This window comes from Myotis myotis, unplaced genomic scaffold, assembly GCF_014108235.1.
Source record: "Myotis myotis isolate mMyoMyo1 unplaced genomic scaffold, mMyoMyo1.p scaffold_m19_p_2, whole genome shotgun sequence".
Lineage (NCBI taxonomy): Eukaryota > Metazoa > Chordata > Mammalia > Chiroptera > Vespertilionidae > Myotis > Myotis myotis.
The window spans coordinates 195542035-195554873 of NW_023416324.1; the positions used below are offsets into that span (position 1 = coordinate 195542035).

Sequence of the window (12839 nt, forward strand, 5' to 3'; positions counted from 1 at the left end):
TCCTCAGGCTGAGCCTTATTATTCACTGAAGTTTTATTCTCTATCATTACATTTTACGTATTATGAGATTACAAAATTTCACATTACAACTCCTATGTGCAGAGAAAATGTGCTGTCATTTTGTCTAGAACTCATCATGAGCAACTAAGCACAGTGTTGTGAGGAGTAAAATTAGGGGTCCCTGTTTAAATTTAGTCCCAACTGGTCATTTGAACAGTGTATTGAAGAAACAATTTCTCAGCCCTGGCCAGTGTGGGTCATTTGCTTTAGCATCATCCTGTGCACTGAAAGGTCCCTGGTTCTGATCAGAGCACATGCCCAGGTTGCTGTGTCTCCGATTGAGGAGCATGCAGGAGGTGACCGATCAATGTCCCTTTCTCACATCAATGTTTCTCTCTCTCTCCCCTCCTCCTCTCTCTCTAAAATCAATAAAACATATGTTTTAGAAAAGAAAGAAACAATTTCTCATTTAGATGAAAATATTCTTTCTCTTACCCTCTCCCATACTTATCTCCCAAAGGTGGCATATGGGGGCATAAGGAAGTGGATTCTATTTCCTTGTGTTGGTAGAAAAGCATTGTGCCCAGGTGTGGGTTCAAGGAGGAAATGTCTTCTTACCTAAAGAATGATGTCCTTTGCTTCCATGATCACCCTCTCCCAGCTGGCACTCACAGCTGAAGTAGAGGATAGTGTAACTTATCCCCCAGACACTGTGCTCAAGGGCAGGACCATAGCTCTACCTGGGAAATCTGACCCCACCTCAGGGCCCACTGTGGCCCCCTCTGAGACCTGACTTGGACCGTTGTCTGTACAGTCCACTGTGCAGATCTCTTTCCACCCCCATGGTTATTTCTGTGAACAGCTGTCCAGCAAGAACCTCAGCTTCTCCCTCCTCTACTCATAATAACCCAGGCAAGGGTGATTCACGAGAGCTGAACTTCAGATCTCTTCTTGCCTGGCTGTGATCTGTACTTTTCACTAAGTTGGCTTTTCTATGCTGGTCCTGGGAGCCACCTGGGAATGGATCTCCTTCTGAAGGGTCACCATTGCCCTCAATGTTATCATAACTTATCTAAAGTATCCCCACTTTCCCAAGTTCAAAGATGGGGAAGTCAGGACCCACTTCTAAGAGCTTCACACGTGTCTCTCTCCTCCCCACAATCACCCCTGCCAGAACTGAAAAGTCTTCTCTTTCACTCCTTCCATCTTATATTCTTCTCCCTGCCAAACTTAGAACTGACCAGGTTGCCAACCCCTCCATGCCACAGGTCTATAATGTAAGACCTCCATGCTCAGGGGTTGATAGACTAAAAGGAGATAAAGAAATTTAGACAAAAGCTTTTCTTTCAAGGATATTGTTATGCTGCATAATCCAACTCTGGTATTTAAAGTCTATCTTACCTTGGTCTTTCTCTTTTTACTCCTAAAACTATCTAATGTTCAGTACACCGCCATTCTCATGCCCACCTGACTGCCAGGTTAATGGAGGCACAAGTAAAATGGGCCAAAGGTGGTGAACTCAGGAAGGCAAAAGAGAAAAATATATTTAAAACTACAAATATTAGCCCCAAATTGCATGGTAATTTAGTGAGACATTATTTAAATTACCTATTTTAGCCAATATCAACTTTCTCATTGTATATGATTTTTTCTTTTTAAATGATACAGGTAACATGAATATAATCCCATAAGGAGAGAATGACAGTGATACAGAAGTATATAGAATAAGAAGTCCATGGTCTCCATGTCCAATCTCACCTCCAAACCCAGAATAATCACTGTCACTGGTTGACCTATAGCCTTACAGACCTTTCTCCCTTGTGTGTACGTGTATGTGTGTTCATATACCAATACATGATTTTTACTTGCCAAGGAATAGGATGTTGTACAAGTATGGTTTGTACATTTCTGAATATATAATTACCAAATTTCCCTTTGCTTCTCAGAATTTTATTTGCAGTATTAAAGCAATCACTTGCCCTAGCTGGTTTGGCTCAGTGGATAGAGCATCAGCTTGCAGACTGAAGGGTCCCAGGTTTGATTCCAGTCAATGGCACATGCCCAGGTTGTGGGCTCGATCCCCAGTGGGGGGGGGGGGGGTGCAGGAGGCAGCGGATCAATGATTCCCTCTCATCATGGATGTTTCTATCTCTCTCTTCCTCTCCCTTCCTCTCTAAAATCAAATATATATATATATATATATATATATATATTTAAAGCAATCACTTGTAAAATAACTTTATTTCCTTTATCTGATGATCCAAAACAAAAGCATCTGCCTGCTTGTTTGACAACTGGCTGCAATTTCTGCCATGAATGGGAAAAAGAAGATAGGACCTTTGCTCTGGGTGTAGAAGTTACACACATGTGCATGTGATATGGCCAATGGCCAACCAGATGCTGAGAAGGGACCATGTATTTCTCAACCAGTAATGTCATAAGCAGTGCTTAGTGAAAACAAGAAACAGTCTTCTTACTCATTGTCCTCCTGCCCCAATTTCTTCATCAAATGAGAAATTTGGTAGTTTTTCCTTAAGCACACATGAATTCAACAGCTCACATTGCTGGGAACCTACTGCAGAACCAAGCCCTGGAAATGTCAAGCTGATGAAAGCACTGTCTACTCTCAAAGACTTATTTCAAACAGTCATTTCAGAAAATCATCTTCACTTTTGAGAATCTATATTTTTTTAACCTGGGAATATCTTTTCCTCTGTTTCCTAAATCAAAGTTAATGAAATAATTGTTATTCTGTTTAAAACTTCTAAACTTTAATTTGGGAATGATGGTACAATTTCATCTAAGACAAAAATATGTTTTACAAATCAAGTGGAATTAAAGCTTGGTGAGTGGTTCACACTGGCTTGTGATGCCTTCCTCCATTTGTCAGGCAAAATCAAAAGTATTTCATTCCTATTATGTTTTACAAGTAATAAATATTTTTAAGTATTTTAGAGTGATAAGCTTGTTCTACATTTCCCCCCAAATTGTAATTTTGAGTTGACTTCAAAAACATGTTTTATGTTATCTACTTTGAAAACGATCTCATCAGATAAATTACCAGTTTCATTTCCTCCTACTTTTTTTTCTGTCCAATTTAGGATATTTATATAGTTAAATGACAGTATTATTTATTCATTCTGGGTCAGTATTTTGAATTCCATGTCTTTGAAATACATCAAAGAAGAATTAAATGGACGATGGAAGAAATGGCTCCAGTGGTTCCTGTCTGGCTAGTGTCAAGGAGAAGGAGGAAATCTACTCTAACAGACCCTGTTGCCATCTGTCCTGTGTTGAGTGCTGAGAGCAAGTCCTGATCGCCCTGGGCAAACATCCAACCCTGCTCTGAGCAGTCATCAGAGACACATTTATTTGTGTGCCTCTACAGTTCCTCATCAAATCACAGAAATTTAGAGCTAAACAGTACATTCTAGTGTGGCAGTTTCTAAAAAAATTAAACATAGAATATGATCTGGCAATTCAATTCTGGGAATATACCCCAAAGAACTGAAGTCAGAAACTAAGAGATTCTTGCACACCAGTGTTCATGGCAGCAGTATTCACAACAGTCACAATTCAAAGGTAGAAACAACCCAAATGCCCATCGACAGATGCATGGGTAAACAAGTATGGCATATACATTCAATGGAAAATTATTCAGCCTTAGAATGAAATTGTGATATATCCTACAACATAAATGAACCTTGAAGACACTACGCTGAGTAACATAAGCCAGACACAAAAGAACAAATATTGTATGATTCCACTTATCTGAGGTATTAAAAGTGTCTAAATTCATACTCAGAAAATAAATTGTTGGCTTTCAGGGGCTGGGGGAGAGGTAATTGGAGAGTTATAGTTAAATGAGTATAGAGTTTCAGTTGGAGAAGATAAAAATTTTTGGAGATAAACACATTAAATACATTCTGAACTGTACACCTAAAAATGGTTAAAACATCAATAAAAAATTTCTATCCTCATGGAGCTTACACCCTAGAGCAGTGGTTCTCAACGTTGGCTGCACATTAGAATCACCTGGGAATCTTTTTAAAATCCTGATTTCTGGGCCTCATCCTCTAGAAATTCTGTTTCTTTGTTATGGGGTGGGGCCACAACATTAGTAACAAAGAAACAGAATTTCCGGAGGATGAGGCCCAGAAATCAGGATTTTAAAAAGATTCCCAGGTGATTCTAATGTGCAACCAAGGTTGAGAACCACTGCCCTAGAATGAGAAAGATAATAAGCAAATCCTATCTAATAATAGACAAACATGGTAATTAACCATACCTCTGCTATGCTTCCCATTGGCTAATCAGCAGGATATGCAAATTAACTGCCAACAAAGATGGCAGCCGGCAGCCACACAGCTGAAGTGAACATGAGGCTTGCTTGCTCCAGTGATGGAGGAAGCCAAGGTTCCCCACCTGCCGTGGCCCACCTCTGAGCTCCAGATGCAACAATGTTGCAATTATAGAAGTTAAACAAACCCCAGATACCTGCTTTCAGCTGGCAACGGCCTCAGAGCTGGAGCCGGCTCTCAGCTCCAGAGACAGCTATAGAAGGTAAATAAATCCCAGAATTAAAAAGAAAAAGAAAAAAAAAAAAAAAGAGGCTGGGAGCTTCAGTCGCCCGCCAGCCTGAAAACAACCCTCAGCCCCTCACCCAGACTGGCCAGGCACCCCAGTGAGGACCCCCACCCTGAAGGGGGTGTGACCAGCTGCAAATAGCCATCAGCCCTTCATCCAGGCTGGCCAGGCACCCCAGTGGGGACTCCCACCCTGAAGGGGGTGTGACCAGCTGCAAACAGCCATCAGCCCCTTACCCAGGCTGGCCAGGCACCCAAGCGGGACCCCCACCCTGATCCGGGACACCCTTCAGGGCAAACCAGCCAGCCCCCACCCGTGCACCAGGCCTCTATCTTATATAGTAAAAGGGTAATATGCAAACTGACCCTAACAGCAGAAAGACTGGGAATGACTGGTCACTATGACACACACTGACCACCAGGGGGCAGATGCTCAATGCAGGAGCTGCCCTCTGGTGGTCAGTGCGCTCTCACAGTGGGGAGCTCTGCTCAGCCACAAGCCAGGCTGATGGCTGCCAGTACAGCAGTGGTGGTGGGAGCCTCTCCTGCCTCCTTAGTAGCGCTAAGGATGTCCGACTGCAGCTTAGGTCTGCTCCCTGCTGGCAAGTGGACATCCCCCAAGAGCTGCCGGGCTGCCAGAGGGATGCCTGATTGCCATCTTAGGCCCAATCCCCCAGGGAGCAGGCCTAAGCCAGCAAGTGGTCACCCCCGAGGGGTCCCAGACTGCGAAAGGGCACAGGCTGGGCTGAGGGACTCCCTACCCCCAAGTGCACAAATTTTTGTGCACCGGGCCTCTAGTAAAAATATAAAATTTTAGAAAGTACATTCTAGATCAATTTTTTAGCCTATCCCATTTTACAGATAAAAAACAAGAGGACACAATGGGGGAAAGGGGAGACATATGTAATACTTTAAACAATAAAGAATTTAAATTAAAAACAGGAGAAGAAGCAGCAAGAGGACAGGGAGAAAAGAGAACAATAGTCTACCCACTAAGGCCCTGGTTATCTGACACCTGGGCCAAGGATCTTTTCACTGGACCATACTTGCTTTTTGAGGTACTTCTATTCACTTTATTTTCTGATTCATTCCAAGGAGAATGAACTTTGGAACCTGGGCTCAAATTCTAGCTCATTTGCTTCCTGGAAGTTTGATCTTGAGATTTCCTTCTTCATAAAACAGGAAGAACAAGTGTTCAATGTAATATGTTGCATCTACACCTAGGTATAATGTAAGGAGTCAATGAAAATTAGCTCCCTTCCTGCTAAGTCCCTCCAAATGCATTCTCTGAATCTGTTGCTTATATATATGTGCAATTTAGCAATTTCAGCAAAATAGTCCCATGTTTGAATTTTATAAATCATTCTAGAAATATAGTTTGGATATGGAGAAGAATGACTCAGTTGAAAAACCTGGGAAACAAGCCAGACTCTTTTAGTTGACCCTTATTTAGCTGGAAGACTTTTCACAGTGTAAGTTTGGTAAATAATTCAAAACAAGAGCTAACATTCCTTTTTCTAAAAAATAAAGCCAACTCTTTGATATTTCTACTAGCTATAATAAAAATCAAAGCCATATTCTATTTTTATTCTTAAAAGGCACTAATCTCTAAATAAAAAGTATATGATAGCATAGATTATATATAACTGGCCTCCCTATGAGATGAGTCATGTGTCTAGTTTACCAAGAAGAATTGTGTGTTTCTCAGATCCAATATAGATAAGTAGTAAAACCACTTATCAACTGATAGCAGATCACAGGCCATTAAAGTTAACACCACAGCCCTCCCTTTAGCTTTCTTCACCTCTAAGCCTATGCATTTTGATTATTTCCTCTGCATTCAGAACACTCCCCTATTTTCTCCTACTATATTTAGGGATAAAAGAGGCCAATTATTTTTACTTTACACAGGCCTAGAAAGAGCTTCTCTTTATAGATTTGCCATGGCTCTTTAGACTTACGAAAAGACTAGAGGCCCAATGAACAAGATTTGTACACTGGGCAGGGAGGGGGTAGTCCCTCAGCCCAGTCTGCACCCTCTTGCAGTCCAGGACCCCCGGGGTATTGGGCCTAAGCCAACAGTCAGACATCCCTCTCACTGTATGGGGTTCTCACAGACTGGAACCCCTCACTTCTTACCGCCCACCTGCAGCTCCCGCCACTATCACTGCGCTCACCAGCCATGAGCCCAATTTCTGGCTGAGCAGCGCTCCCCCTGTGGGAGTGCACTGACCACCAGGGGGCAGCTCCTGCATTGAGTGTGTGCCCCCTGGTGGTCAGTGCACATCATAGTGACCAGTCATTCTGCCATTTGGTTGACTTGCATATTATGCTTTTATTATATAGGATTTGTCCTACCACCAGCTTAGTGAATTTTGCTGACTATATGGAAATTACATAAACATTAATGCCTTAGGTTATATTTCTAGGTCTGGACAACTTGTGTGGTCTTATTAAAGACAGACAATTTATTTTGGATTGTCTGCCCTACCCCCACAGAAATTATAGGTAACTCGGCTGGGGAGGCAGGTTCAAGTCCACTAGACAGTTACTGTGGAGGAGGTAATATCATTTTGTGAACAAAATATAGGTCTTACATTTTGATGAACTTGAGTCCAAATCTTGGTTCTGCATTTTATTTGATTAAGTCACTTAACTCTCTGACACTTTAACCTCTTAAGTAAAAATAGAGATAATAATAGATAACTATGGGGATAAAATGATAATCATATGAAACACCTAACAGAGTGATTGGTATAAAAGTAAACACTAATATTAGTTATTCCACATATTAACTTGCTGTAATATTTTAAGTAATTCACACACACACACACACATAAACTAAAATCTTATTTTTTATTATGGTTTTGCTTGATTTAGAATTTCCACTAGACTTTTAAAACATTATTACAAAACTAGAGGGCTGATGCACGAAATTCATGCAAGGGGCTTGGCCCCTGCCACTGCAGCGGCTGGGGGCCTCTGCCACCTCTGCCTCCTCAGCCTCAGCCCCCACCCACCACAGAGGCCAGAGGCCTCTACCACCTCTGCCTTGGCCCCTGCCACTGCAGCTTTGTCCGGAAAGACGTCTGGTCTAATTAGCATATTATGCTTTTATTACTATAGATTATAACTCCTTTCTGAAACTTCATGATTTCATTTAAGACTATTTCTAATTTTAGAATGTTTTCCAAAGTGTTAATTGGTATACTTTCCACATTTCTAATGTTTTGGGGGTTTTTTTAGCATTTTACAAAAATGAAACAAATACAGAAGTATTTTCTTAACAAGATCATAATATAACTGGTACCTGGAATACAGCTAAAATACAAGTGCCAAAACCAAGGAAGAATATTCACATTAATAAACAGCTATATCTCTCATATTAGATATGACCATGTGGACTGTGTAGTTAAAAGTGAGATAAAATTTAAACATCAAAATATTATATTATACTTTCTCATATTCATGAGACTATCCTACTGTTTTTAGCTTTGTTGCTTCAGAAAGATTATAATAAAACTAGAAGCCTGGTGCACAATGGGGTCCCTCAGCCTGGACTGCAGGGATTGAGCCAAAACTGGCTCTCTGACATCCCCTGAGGGGTCCCAGATTGCGAGAAGGCACAGGCCAGGCTGAGGGATTCCACTGGTGCACAAATGCACCAGTCCTCTAGTATGCATATAAGATCTTTGGTTAATCTCTTCCCACCCTCCACCCTCCCCCTTCCCTCTGAGATTCATCAGTCTGTTCCATGTTTCCATGCCTGTGGTTTCTGCTCCTGCATTGAGCATCTGCCCCCTGGTGGTCAGTGCACGTCATAGCTACCGGTCGGCTGGTCGAACAGTCGGCTGGTCGAACAGTCGGCTGGTCACTTAGGCTTTTATATAGAGAGATATTATTATTACATTTTGAAGGAAGCCTCTCTATGCCAAGCACTATAGTAAAGGCTAAATACACAAAGTTTTTTAAGAAAGAGAGAGGAGAGAGGGAGGGAGAGGGAGGAGAAGACAGAGACAGAGGATACGAGGGAGGGAGAGAGAGAGAGAGAGAGAGAGAGAGAGAGAGATTCTGCCTTCTGTAGTGCACAGAGATAAAAACACTAACAAAATGGGAGCTAGCTAGGCACCCTAGCAGTTTGGCTCAGTGGATAGAGCATTGGCCTGCAGAATGAAGGGTCCTGGGTTTGATTCTGGTCAAGGGCACATGCCTGGGTTGCAAGCTCAATCCCTGGTGGAGGGCATGCGAGAGGCAGCCAATCAATGATTATCTCTCATCATTTATGTTTCTATCTCTCTCTCCCTCTCCCTTCCTCTCTAAAATCAATAAAAATGTATTTTTTTTAAAAAAGGAATGGAAGCTAGGCTCCTCACTGTTGATGTGGGAGTTACAGGTAAGCAAGGCTAAAACTTTCCATGTGGTAAAGAATTAGAATTGAAGTCATCATATGAACTTATGTTTAGTTTAATATAGATAAAGACAGTTATATATAGAAAAAAAAATTGCATATGTGTACATATATTATTTCCTCACTCTTTTAGCTGAGAGGGCCAAGGAGTAATGCCGCCTCAGTAGCAACAAGCACACCTAGAACCCAGATATTGGTTTCTAATACCATCTATAATAATAAAAGCATAATATGTAAATCGACAGAACGCCCAAACAGCAGAATGACCGTCCAGACGACCTTCCAGACGACCACACTATGACACGCACTGGCGCCAGGCCAGCCAAGGCAGGTGCGGTGCAATTGGTTGGGGGGCCCAGCCATAACCCCACAATTGCCCCGCAGAGGGAGGCCCAGGCTACCTCTGCGGGGTGATTGATGGTGAGGCTCCGCGATCAATTGCCCCAAAGAGGAAGGCCTAGGCTACCCGGCTAGTGGTGCTGCGGCAGGTGAGCGGGGCCTCCCTCTACAGTGGGATCAATCTGGGGGCCCTGAGATTGATCGCCCCACAGAGGAAAACTCAGGCCACCAGCCAGCAACACTGTGGCAGATGTGTGGGGCCAGCCAACGATCGCCTGCAGATGGAGGCCCAGGTCAGCCAAGTGATTGCACCCCATGCCTGTCACCCACAGAGGGAGGCGACCAGTGGCGGAGGTGCGGGGGGGCAGGGGGAGCAGTGCTGCACAGATGGCAAGCAGGGGCAGCGTCAGGGGCAGGGCCAACTGCCGACAGCTGGGGGAAGGAAAGCCCTGATAGGCCCTGATCACCGGCCAGGCCTAGGGACCCTACCCGAGGGGTCCCGGATTGTGAGAGGGCACAGGCTGAGCTGAGGGACACCCCCACCCCTGCCCCGTGCACAAATTTCATGCAACAGGCCTCTAGTTCTCCAATAAAAGGAACCAGAACTCCTTGGAGAAACAGCTGATTCCAAGAGAGGGGCAGGAAACATACAAAACGAGCCAGGAGTATCTTTTAGTTCCAGAAAGTAAATAAGTACACACACAAAAAAAATACACACACACACACACACACACACACACACATTCACACACACAATGATGAGGGCACATGAAATGGACACAGGAGCCAACTGAAAGAACTCTTAATGGCCAAAGCTGGAACAATCAGAGCAAAAATAAAATAGTATTAAAATATGAAGTAAATATTTATATGCACATACTGATAGAATAATTAACTAAATAATTTGAATAAAATAACTGGAGAAGGAAGAGACAAATCTATGCAGAAGAATTCCGCATAATTTATGTAGCTATTTTGCCCTCAAGGAGGTAAAGCAAACTCCCCACTTTCACATAGTAACTTCCCTTCAAAGAATACAATGTGGAGCCCTGACCAGTTTGGCTCAGTGGATAGAGCATTGGCCCATGGACCAATGGGTCCTGGGTTCGATTCCAGTCAAGGGCACGTACCTTGATTGTAGGCTCCTCCCCAGCCTGAGCTATGGTCAGGGTGCATGCAGGAGGCAACCAATCAATGTGTTTCTCTGACATTGATGTTTCTGTCTTTCCCTCTTTCTTCCACTCTCTAAAAAATCAATGGAAAAATATCCCCAGGTGAGGATTAAAAATAAAAGAGTACAGTGTGGAAAGTGTGGGTGGGGGGGGAGGGGGGAGGGGGGGAGAGAGATTACCTTTACAGTGGAGAAACATGGTAAACACTGCCTCAGCCAGGTGATCAAGGTCAACATCAATAGTCATAAGTCATGTTGATCAAATGGTATGCTATGACGAAAATGTCACTTTACCTCTGTGCTTTTCTTCCCAAAACTCCAGTATCTCATGGACTTAAGAAAATTTGTATAGATACTCTTTCTGATGGTTCTATCGTTTAATCTCTCTCTTCACCTAAGTCTAGAAAAATGCACAACACTTTGGGCATCAATTGTATGAGTATACTATGTCTTAATGACCCCTATATACTAAATTTACTTCCTGGAATTACCTTGAACATTCAGACCTTGTGTGATTATTTTTTAGGGTGTTCCCTACACTTAAAATGTTTGTCTCCCTCACACTTTTTCTAAGTTCAAAATCATGATCATCTTTCATGGTTCACCTCAAATATTTCCTCCTCAGGGAGAATAAACTGCTCATTTCTCTGATAGTCATAATAGTGTGTCCCTCCACCATCTCATGGGCATAAAAATATTTTTATAAATTTTGTTTCTAGATGTTTATAAGCAATGTTGTTTATAGACATTTCTATTGTGCTGTAAGCCTCTTAAGAGTAGGGTCAACATCATGGTCCCTCTTGTTCTCTCACAGTGTCTGACATTTATTTATTCAACAACAATTTATTGCATGTTTACCATTCAATACCATTGAATGAACAGGAGGGAGGAAAATTACAGAGAAAAGGTAACAACTAAGTATTAATACTGTGGGGAAAACTTTCCAAGCCTGGAAAGCTCTGGGGAGAAAAAATGACAAGAAAAAATATTGATACAGGTCAGCTTTACTGAAAATATTGACAAAAACCTTCTGTCACAGAACTGATTTATTTTTCCAGCCAGTGCATATGCTTCTAAGTTAAAGGTCTCTGCTCTACCACTTCACCCATTTAATGTGATCTGGAACCCCTGTGGTTTGTGTATAGAAAGCTGGTAGACTCTGGGTGAGTAAATAAATCTAAGCAATGTTCATTTTCAAAAAGAAAACATGAATGAGCAGTAAGAATTTAGTGTAGAAAATAGACAAAAACTTTTTTCATGGCAGAGGTCTGAAGTTCAACTTACAACTGACATGGGTTCTTAGGAAAGAACTTTGCTTTTGAAACTTTCTATTAAAGAGAAACATGTTGCTATCTCAGTGTCTATATACATTCAATTTATTTCAAATACCATTTTTGGTGTGGCTCTCTTGATATACTTGTTTCTTATTTCTCTAGTATAGATTAAATTCCAAATTTCAGAGCATCGGTGCCAAAATGCATTTTTCATTACCCTTGTCAAACAATTTCTGATAGGGCAATTTTAGCTCGATAGGTGCTCCATTCGATTCTGAGGTCTTTCTTTCCCAGATCCAGGCCTCCTGGTCTTTCCCACTGAAACTTCAAACTCTCTTTACATGTCATGACCCATCATTCACCCTCAGAATGCAGGAATGATTTCTGATTTTAAAGAAGGATATTGAATGCTCAACCCAACATTTTTTAATTCCCCAAAACAATTAACTTCATGAAAACTAGTTCTTTCATACCAATGTTTCAGAATCACAGAAAGCTGCTTAATATTATTAAGATTCCAGTATATACTTCTAAATTGCCTTGTGAATTTATTGCTGTTTCCAATGCCTTCTTCTCTAATCTGTCATTGGCCACCTTCCCAGAACGCTTCCAAACTCTTCCTGAAAAGCCTGTTATGCCTTCACACCTAAAGGAGCAAGGATAGGGACTGACTCTGCCACCTTATTAGGGTCCCCATCCACTTTTAATAAATGCTAATCCATTTCCATTTATAATCGTAGGGCATACTGAATCTATTAACTTTCAACATGTTTCATGTAAAATGTCAGATTAATTCTGAAGCAATAAATACTCCATGAACTCTTAATATGACTACAGATTTTAAGATCCCCAGTAAAGCGTTCCAACATGGCATCAGTTCAGCTGACTTCAAATCCTGATTCTGCCACAAGTCAGGCAGCCTTCAGCAATATTTTTTTTCTGGATCTCTGAGCATCATTCATTCATCTGGATATTCTCTGAGGAGCATCTCTTGTGTGTCATGTACCAAGGTCACACTGACCTTCAAATAGGCTAAGCTTCATCATCTTTAAAATAGCAAG

The 12839-nt window shown here is 41.9% G+C and overlaps 1 protein-coding gene across 6 annotated transcripts in view; it reads left to right on the forward strand.

The window, feature by feature from the left end:
- VEPH1 (ventricular zone expressed PH domain containing 1) overlaps positions 1–12839 on the forward strand; it is a 200290-nt gene that overhangs the window by 131894 nt on the left and 55557 nt on the right. The gene's annotated exons all lie outside the window — the stretch shown is intronic.